Raw genomic sequence first — 10880 nt, 5'->3', positions numbered from 1 at the left:
CCCTGAGTCCACCCATATTTAATGGGTACCTAACTCACATTAGGGTAAGTAAAGGCTGATGGGGCATAGTGAAGACCACACTATGTGCCGAGGTCACAGAAACAAGTGAACTTTACGCCACTTGCCCTATAGACCAGGGGTCTCCAAACTACGGCCCGCGGGCCGGATGCGGCCCGCGAAGTCCTCTCATCCGGCCCGCGGAGATGTTTTTGTCCAACGAAAAATCGTTTGTCGGTGGTTGCTGAGGAACTATGCCCAGAAAAATCAAAGACATGCCTGGAAGAAACTGGCCCCCGAACTGAAATTTGATAGTTAATGCGGCCCTCGGACTGAAAAGTTTGGAGACCCCTGCTATAGACAGTCAGATTTGCAAAGGGAACTTTACTTAAAATAATTAATGACACCTTGATCTCACAAATGATATCATTAATCATAAAATACATTCAGCGAGTAATGATAACCATACTGTTAGCAACTCCCCCCCCCCTCCCCTCAACGCACACACACGCAACCTTAATGTTTAATACATATGACAGAGAAAGAAGTGCGTTTATGATATATCCTGGTTTTCTTTTAATGTTTTGTAAAATGTATGTATAGTTGGTTGTAGTGTTTATCTCGACAACAATATCTGAAGAACTAAAATAGGAGCATATGAATAATTTCAACAATACTAAGCATCTATGTTTTTCTTCTTCAGTGTTACTTTTTGCACCGATATACAGGTAATTATTACCATGTTGTAATATTTTTGTCTTAATCACTCTGCTCTAGATATTTTTTTTTAATTACACATTAAATAAGTAATCGTTTAATACAGTTAAAAAAAAGTTCCCTCTCCCTATCATACATCACGTTTATTATTCTAACAATGCAGCTTTTTTTTTTACTTTCTCGTATATACTAAGTATAGAGAAAGTCTTGTAATCGTGCACAGAAAAATCGAGATTTTAAGCCTCAGACAGGTAGTTTACAGCGTCAGTTTGTTCAATTAAATATTACTTTTTTCTGAATCGGCTCGTGAGGAACACAACTGCTGTGCAGAATAATTCTTTTTGATATGTATTTTCTTTTATTAAAAAAAAATTATTATTAATCAGAAGGAGAACGTCAGCTCAGATACTTTATACACTGTAAATGTATATATCGTTCGCAAAATTCCCTTGTATAATTGTTGTGTAATTATTTCATTGTTTTCCTGCTAAGTATTTTTTTATTACGCCTTTAATTTATTCTTATGTGTGTTGTTAGACCCCGTCAGGCCTCACAACTATGTCGGTAACATACACGTAACGGACAGTCCTGATAAGGTTATGCTTGGCATAACATACGCTAAATGAAGTTGTACATTTTATGAAGGAAACACAAACTGCTGACTTACTAAATATAGAACTGTGTATAGTATGCAACCTTTCACCGTTACTTGGCTGCTGAAATATACTTATTTTTGTATTAACTTAAAAATGTGTACATACTTAATTGTGACAACAACAGCATTCACTGGACAAGTGAACAACAAACGAATTCGGTACATTCCATGTCTGAGCTTAAGAAATGTGTGTGTTTACTACGACATTTCCTAACGGCCTAGCAAAATAAAATACTACACAGGGTTCCTTGAGCTACATTTTACAACGATCAACTTTGTAGCGATGACCGCCGACATGAACTCAGCCATTATCGTTCATTTAGAAAGGAGTGAGAGTTGGTATTTGCAATATACATTCTTTGTAAGTTCTCAACCAGGTATTGTTCATTTAGAATATAGTATGTTCATAGTTGACATTTGAGCTGACGTTCTCCTTCTAATCAATATTTTTTTAATAAAATAATATACATATCAAAAAGAATTATTCTGCACAGCAGTTGTGTTCTTCGCGAGCCGATGCAAAAAAGCGTAACACTTAATTGAACAAACTGACTAAATGTCTGAGACTAAAAACATGTCCCCATTACCTGCCGTCGAAAGAATCAGACCTTCTTTCTCCCCCCCCCTCCCCCCGAATACCTTCAGAAAATAAAACATAATCTTTTCAACACTCAGACATTGTGTGTGAAGTTTGTCACTGTTCGATAAAGAGTTAATGGTTCTGATATGAAAGCTCTTGTACAAACCTTATAGGTTGTATCTTACAATTGTTATTAATATAACTCTTGAAATTAAGGCAACAGTAGATAGGGGCCTACTTTATTTAACACAGAATTAGTGACGATTACCTTAAAATCAAATAATATTTATTTAAGTGGCTATTACTATAATAGCAGATGCTGTTTATTAAATACACAAGTCACGGTTCTTTGATAGAGTTTTTTTTCTTTTTTTTTTTCATAAAGTCGAGTGTATGCCCTGGCCGTGACGGCTAGTTAAGGTAAAACCTTCAAGACAGTATATTCAAGTGGCTATTACCATAATAGCCGAGACAGGCACCAATAGATACATTAGTGTACACGACATAAAGTGACTATACGGTTAGGTTTCCTATTATAATACACGTTTATTGTGTTAAAACCTCTCTAAGCTAACTTGATTTCGTTTTCTTCATTTCGGCAGAAAAAAGTTACCATGGTTACAGGCTTAAAACACAGGACAACGACACCATGTAAAGAACTACCATATTAAACACAGTGTCAGATTGTATTGCCTCACTGTTAGCTTTAGTATTTCAGTGTTTATTATTGGCTTGTGACCACGGATAGAGATTCACAAGAGTAAAACTTATTTCTGACATTTAATTAGGCTTGTAAGTATGTAACCATCTTGTCGTTTTCATACTATGCCAGATGACATTTTTTTCGTTTGAAACGGAATGTGAATACTTAAATTAGCATACATTCCAATTCTAGCTCAACGTGGTGTATCAAAGAATGGAGAAACTAAAATAAAGGAAACAGCTATGATACCCTTCTGCATTTTAATTAAGATTTACTCGTTTATTTCCCTTACAAATTTATTGCATTACAATAAAAAAAGGGGGGGGGAGTGGGTTGGTAGATAATAGAATTACTGCGCAAATTTGAAACAAAGTTAGAAATGACTGGATATTCGTCTGGTAATGTGTATTATATTCTATACTCTTGAGACGCAATATTGTTATTGTGCATTTAATATGTATTATAAGTAAGCAAATCAATAACGTTACGTTAAAACCATATTTCAAGAATTTAGCTAGAATTAATAATGAGTTGAATGTATCGCCCAGCTTCGACGTTTTAATATAGGATTATCAACACTATCAATGTGTAATTTAATTTTTATGTTTTGTTGTTTATTTCAGTTTTTAAATTGTGGGACGAATGCAATAGATATAGATGTTTGAAAGGGAAACATGTTTGATTTGATGTGTCTTATTGTAATAACATAACTTTTTCCCGTTGCATGAAATGTGTATCATTTTAATTCTCTGTAATCCCAAATTTATTTAATCTCTACTTAAAGCCCCCCCCCCCCCTCAACCCACCACGCCGATGGAAAAAAATGCATTGAATCATTATTTAATTACACATATGCATTTTCAGGTTGTATTAGATATATGTATAAGTAAACACAATATTTAGCACTATTTAATATCGAAATAATATTTAGAAAAATCATGTTTTCCGAGCTTATGTTTTTTTGGACATACTGCATGTATCTTCTATACACTCAATGTGTGAGTTATAATCATTGCTTTCATTAGCTGAAATAACGCTAGATGATATGCTTAGTTCTACTTTTTACCCCCGCCTCATACATGTGATTTACAGCGACAATTTCACTGTACCCACATTCGTAGATTGAGATGCTGGCATGATGTATCATTAGTCGGCTGCTTTCGAATTTGGTTTCGCACACTGTGTAGGTGGTGTATGTTTATTGTTCTGATTGTGAGTGTTGTCTTGGTTCTTTGTTGAAAGGGGCACACAATCCTAATCATTACATGAAGGCAAGAACAAAGAAGACAAGCATATAAACTTATAGAAACAATCCATGCTACAAGCGACTAACCCACATTAACCAGATGTGTCGGTCTATGGTCATTGATTCAATACACATCTACGTGTAACTCATCTTTATGAAATCGCTCTCATATATCAATAGCTCATATTTTTTGTCAAAAAAAATTATAAACGTAATAATTAGCACTACACTTAACGAAAACAAAAGTATTATAATATACATTGCTGTTAAAAAAATGGCAGTAAACTCACATATTCTAATTGTCTTTCTTATATCAAACGTTGTATTGTTTTTATTTTATTGATTCATCTTTTTTTTTTTATATTTTTTTAACGAATATGTTTCATAAAACGGTTTAAATATTGTGTATCTATAGTTATGTGTATATCTTAGTCACGTCCCATTTTTAGTTATAATTTGAAGAAGGGAAATAATTTACAATGCAGTAAATACAAGTGATAAATATATAATAAAACGGAAGATTTACACAAGACCTTAACATTTCATGCACAATTTCAGAAGAGTATTTTATTCCTTACAATCATGTCGTCAAAATGTATATAGTATATCGTAAACTATTATAATGCGATTCTAGTTTAAATAGAAACTAATAGCGTTACTATGTAATGTATTTAAAGACTTTTGAAAACTTCCGATTTAATTTATTCAGTTATAATAATTGCACTCTTCGTAATCATAAAAGCAAAAAATATCTAACTAAAATATATAAAATCATGTAGGCCAGGGGTCGGCAACCTGCGGCTCGCGAGCCGCATGCGCTCTTTTAATATCAAGAGGCGGCTCTCCAGCTCTTTAAACAAATACTAATAATCTTAAAAAAAAAAAAAAATATTTAAAATAAAAAAAATGTTAGTGGCTCTTTAAAACCAGGGAAATTTTGAAAATTAGAACTTTTGGCTCTTCCGCTTCAAAAGGTTGCCGACCCCTGATGTAGGCCATGGGTAGGCGAGTAGCAAGACTGAGTTATTTAAATGCAAACAAAGTCTGTGCTTGGATCATATTTATCGGGGCACGGGTTTACCTACACTACAACCCAGCTCGGGCGTGCCTTTAGTGTGCGTTAATTACTCACCACCTAAGTGTCGGGGACGGAAAGTGGCGCTCTCGTGAACCCGATTTTACTACCGCACTCCGAAGAGACGCCGGAGGACGCGCATCATTCGATTTAGTAAGCCCGGGGCGCCAAATCGCTCCCTGCCGGCGCGCCTGAGTACGCACCTGATTCGATAAAGTCAATGATTATTGTTGCCCATTGTGTCTTTAGTGTAAAGCCTTTTTTTTTAAACCATCGTAGGTGTCATAGTGCTCACAGGTGAGCCCGGGGCTCTTCGGGTCGCGCAATCGACGAGGCGCCGGCGACTTCGCCTGTTGCAATTTTGCCACTGAATATATTAGTACCCCTTACCCGCTATGCCGGACGCCCGATTAAAAGATGCCAAGTACTAACATACATGTTCTGGAACTGTGGGCGCCAAACCGTGTATTGACGAAAATTGCACCCTCCGGGCAATACCCATTAGAATTTTTTTTTTCACAGACATCTTCTCGGGAGTATTCTCATTTACTCTCCAAAGTTTCATTGCAATTGAATGAACGGTGACGAACCGCATCCAAGTTTTTTTTTTTTTTTTATACTGCACCCTACCGGGGGCGCTGCCCTTGCGAAATTAAAAAAAAACATTTTTTTGCAGAAACCTCAAAGAAAAGCTTGGGTCTCTTCCTAAATATTAGTAAAGGTATACAATGAATACTAAAGTGACCCGCGCTCTTCTTTATAATTTTTTAAAATATTATTCGGTAATTTATGTTCTCCTTTTTAGTGCATTATTACATAAAAGCTTATTATTAAAACGTTTTTTTATTTTTTTAAAAAAAATGTCTTTGATGCATTACAATGTTTATTAAAAACTGCTTCAAGTTGTAAAAAGCTGCAAAGTGTTGTGTAGCAGTCGGTAAAGTTGGTCCATCGTCTTTGTCGTATAATCGCTTTTAAAATAGCGTCGTTAACCTTTAGACTTTATTATAATTGTGAGGGTGGGGTTATGAAGACGATGAAACCGTCTACCATCTACTTGACTTCTAACCTAACCTAGCGTCATCACAATAATACAATCAGCACAACATATATGACAGATTTTCAACTAACGTTATCTGCAACTTCCAAAACACATGAAACCAGTTATAGAAAAAAAAATACAATGATTGCATGTGTATCTTATTATGCATTAAAACTTAACATCAAAGCGTTTTAAATGTGACCTTGATTAGCTAGGGCTCACTGGATATAAAGTATTTATGAATGTAGTGCTCTTACTTTACACCACTTAAACTGAATAGGCCAATCACACGTTAGTGGATTAAAATAACAACACAAGCATGATGCACATTTTAAAAAGTTGGGCGTTTGTCTCGAATACGTTAAACTTAAAGTGTTGTCTCCGCTTGATTATTTTTAATTAATTACCTCCGACACATTTAATTCATGTTTTTAAATAAATAATTCATTACGTTGTTGAAGAAACTACTGCAAACTTGCTGATCATGCATGATAACTGAGCGAGCTAAGAGATTGTAAGTGAAGATTTTACTATCAATTCACTTTTAAAGATTGCCTTTTGGCGTATCGATAAGGATAATATATGAGAATATCACCCCCATTGGTAAAGACACATTTAGACAAGAAATATTTCACTAAATAAAAAGTGTGTTTCTGCAAACAAAAAGTATAAAAGGTGCACATAATATAATTATATTATATTTAAATCACAGAAGGAGATATTAATAAATCTTTTAGGAACTCCTGAGAATGTGACTTCATATCCCCCCACCTCCAACGTGTGTTTTAACTTTGATTGAAGTGCAAATTCATTTTATTCCAGAAGTATAACTATTGTGTTTAGCTTTTGTGTTTCACCGCTAGTTTTTATTGTTACTCGTGGTATCTATTTTGAGCTTTGTTCTGAAGATAAACACATTAAAATAATGATGCTTTTAATGACAGGCCCGTGCTTTCAATGCAGAATCATCATGTTTTTTTTTTTTATAATGTAGACAATTATTGTTTAAACACACATTTCTTTTACTTTCTATTCACGGTACTTCCTGCTTATACTATGTTTTTTAATTGTTTAAGGGAGACAACCTACTTATTTGTTTTCAAAATTTGTTTGAAATTATTTTTCATAAAACAATACATAACATTCAATATCTTTTACAAAATAAAAGTGAATTTTAATATGTTTATCTGATAAACAGCTTAAAATATATTTTTCTTAGAAATTTGATTTATCAAGTGACAAACATGAAATGAGAAAAATGAAAGTGTAATTAAATGATATATTACAAGACACATGAACACTTCGATTAGACGTTGCTTGATACTTTTTGCAGCTTTCGGCTTCTTGAATATACTTATTTTTGTATTCAACTGTACTCAGGGCAGGGGTCGGCAACCTTTTGAGACGGAAGAGCCAAAAGTTACAATTTACAAAATTACCCGGTTTTTAAAGAGCCACTAACATTTTAATTTCAATATTATATATATATATATATATATATATATATATATATATAATTAAATAAATAATTTAAAATAAATACCTTTAAATTTAAAACATTATTTATTCATATAAAAACATACACATATTTTGCAAAAAAAATATTAAAGTTTTTTAGGTAGCTCTGTTAGAATAATAAAATCAGTAATCAAAGTATATAACTTTAATTATTGAATAATATTTACAGCAGTTTGGTCTTGAATACCTTTTGAAAGTTTGTTTAAACCTGGCTCAGAACTTGCTTTCAGTTGATCTAGATGTTTATTTGTTAGTTGGCTTCTTTACGTTTTATTATATTTATGCAAGAAAAAGCTTGCTCGCATAAATATGTTGACCCGAAGATCGTCAGCACTCCAAATGCAAACTTATTCACCTCACTGTAGCATCCTGCAAGATTATTTCATGCATCACATAATAATGTCTCAACTCGCGGCATTTCTTTTAGAACTGTCCACTTGTGCAGAGAAACGTGCATGTTTTTCTGGACCTCCAAGTCTTCAAACTTGCTCTTGATTTTCGTGAACTAACCACTTTTCAAATCTAGCAATTTAATTTGAAGCGAACCACCATCAATTCCAAATAGCTCAAAATTAATCTCGTTTGTTTTTGTCCTGAGAAGATCTACGATGAACGTCAGAATACTTGCATTTGTTTTGAATTGCTCAAATCTCTCAGTGAACTCATCCTTCATTTTGTTTATTGTAATGTTGAAGTAGTTCATGTTAATAGTAGCATTGGTTTCATCGTGAAATTGTTTTTAATCTTTTCGAAATTAATAATTTACCGCTCTACGTGTCTTCAATTAAAAAAAAAGTATTTTTGTTTCGAAACAATCCAATTTTTCAAGCAAGGCCTACATCTAGACTGGGTTTACATTTACCTCGTTTTACATATAGCTTGTTTAGTTTCTTTGTGATATCCACCATGACATTCAATCTGTTAATTCGGAATGGATAATTTAATAGGACATTGAAATAAGGAGTACCTAAATATTCTAATAGAATAGCGAGTATTTATTGTTCATATTTATTATCATATCGTTCAATACCGTATGTTGCAGAACAATAGTTTTATGAGTCTTGAAAATAAAATAATTATTAATATTTGTGCATGGAGCTGAAGAGCCGCATCTTGTCATCAAAAAAGCCGCATGTTGCCGACCCCTGACATAGGGGCCTACTGAATTGTGAAAACAACATCATTCAGTGGACTAGGTGGCAAGACAAACTAACTCTGTAAATGACATGTCTGAGCCTAAGAAATGTATCTGTTTACTACAGAAGTTCTTAACGGCGTAGATGAAATACTACATATCGTGTCATGAGCTAAACTTTACAATGATCAACTTAGTAGCGTTGACCGCCGACATGAACTCAACCAGTTATCGTTCATTTAGAAATGGGTATTGTGGTATTAACAGTACACATCTTCATGTTATCATGACACTACTGTAACTATATGTTTAAAGTTTGACTAAGATTTTAGCGACACAACTTAGGTTGGTTAAAGACTGCATACTATACACATTTCTATGTTTAGTTAGTCAGCTGTTTGGGTTGCCAATAGCATACCTCTTTCTATAAAAATACCGACTTCCTATAGCGCATATCCTGCCAAGCCTAACCTTATAAGTAATGTCTGTTTAGTGTATTTTACTAACATAGTTGACACATGCGTGAGGCCTGACGGGGTCTGACAACACACATAAGAAGAAATTAAAGACTGAATAAAAAAATACTTAAAAGGAAAAGAACGAAATAAGACAAAAACACACACAAATGCATAATTCAGGTTGCCATTAAGAATTTTGCGAATGATATATTGCGTTCTGAAGCAATAACTCAAATTTTAATTTCACAATTATTCTGATTTAGAAAATTCAATGACTTAATAGTTATAGAGAAAAATAATGTTTCTGTTGAATTATTTTATTGTTCGAAAAGGCAATGTTTTTGTGTTGTTTAGTCTATACTTGTATATAACAAAGTGGTTAATATTATTTTTAGTATCAAGTATACTCTTTAAACCAATCTCTTTAATATATGAATTTTAAAAACGAACCATTATTTTCTTTTTGTCATTGTTACCCTATGATTTTCTATGTGTATATTATTATAATACTTTTTAGAAGAACAGAAACAAGCAATTATTTAATTTTTGATCTGTTTTACACAGATAAAGACAAATTCATAGCCTAGCATGAACTATAGGTTGCTATGAGAGCGCTTGGCTTTGATGTAAATAAGGCAGATGCACTGAAAATTCTGCGTGACTATGACAGAGAGGGTGCCGGAAAGATTTCCTTTGATGATTTCAATGAAGTCATGACAGACATGATGCTAGACAAGGATCCACAGGAAGAAATTCTCAAAGCTTTCAAACTATTTGATGATGACACCTCAGGAAAAATTAGTCTTCGGAATCTCAGGAGGGTAGCGAGAGAGCTGGGAGAAAACATGACGGATGAAGAATTAAGGGCCATGATAGATGAGTTTGATAGGGATGGTGATGATATCAATGAAAAGGAATTCATAGCTATCATGAGAGGAGATACGTGACCGACTGGCCAACCAATGGAAACTTATGTCAGTGAATTTGCGACCCACCAATCAACCAATGACAATACTTGTTTACAGATGGCCAACCAATGGAAACGTATGTCAGTGAATGAGCGACCCCCCAATCAACCAATGACAATACTTGTTTACATATGGCCAACCAATGGAAACTTATGTCAGTGAATGAGCGACCCCCCAATCAACCAATGACAATACTTGTTTACATATGGCCAACCAATGGAAACTTCTGTCAGTGAATGAGCGACCCACCAATCAACCAATGACAATACTTGTTTACATATGTCTATTCAATGCCAACTGCTATCTGAGAGGGATGAAAGGTTACAATGTAAAATTGCTGTACAGATATTTACAACTGTTCTTTGTCAAAGTGTGCAAAATCATTGCTTGTCTTCTTCTTCTTCTTCGTTCTTAATTATTAGTGTTGAAGGGGATCGAGATTTATCTGCCAGTGGGTTTGAACTCGGGACTGTTCGAATGTATCAACCATGAGCTTTTTGCCGACTCGACCACGCCTCCAACACAATTAAGCGTTACGTGTCAACTGGTTTTGCACCATTGAGGCCATTGACTCCGATTTCAGCCTGCTTTTCTTTTTGGATTTGCTTCCATAGCCTTTGTCCAACCAAGAACAAACTACAAGGCAGCAGTTGTTTAATTTTGGAGTTGTCTCTCCTAGAAGAGTGGCTGTCCCCAGCTAACGAGCCTCATCTGCCCGAGATCATTGCTTGTACTGTGTTTGGTTTTATAAAATGTGTGATTAATTTGTTGTGAAAAAATTATTTT

General features: G+C 34.2%; 1 pseudogene; it reads left to right on the top strand.

Moving 5' to 3' along the window:
* Positions 1-8913: 8913 nt before the first annotated feature.
* Positions 8914-10073, top strand: LOC131930422 (centrin-3-like; annotated as a pseudogene).
* The last annotated feature ends 807 nt before the right edge of the window (positions 10074-10880 follow it).

The sequence above is a fragment of the Physella acuta genome, unplaced genomic scaffold (assembly GCF_028476545.2).
Source record: "Physella acuta isolate Inbredline_101_S28 unplaced genomic scaffold, ASM2847654v3 ptg001772l, whole genome shotgun sequence".
Taxonomy (NCBI): Eukaryota; Metazoa; Mollusca; class Gastropoda; family Physidae; genus Physella; species Physella acuta.
Note: the sequence above shows the minus strand (reverse complement) of the source record. Positions and strands in the feature narration are given on the sequence as shown.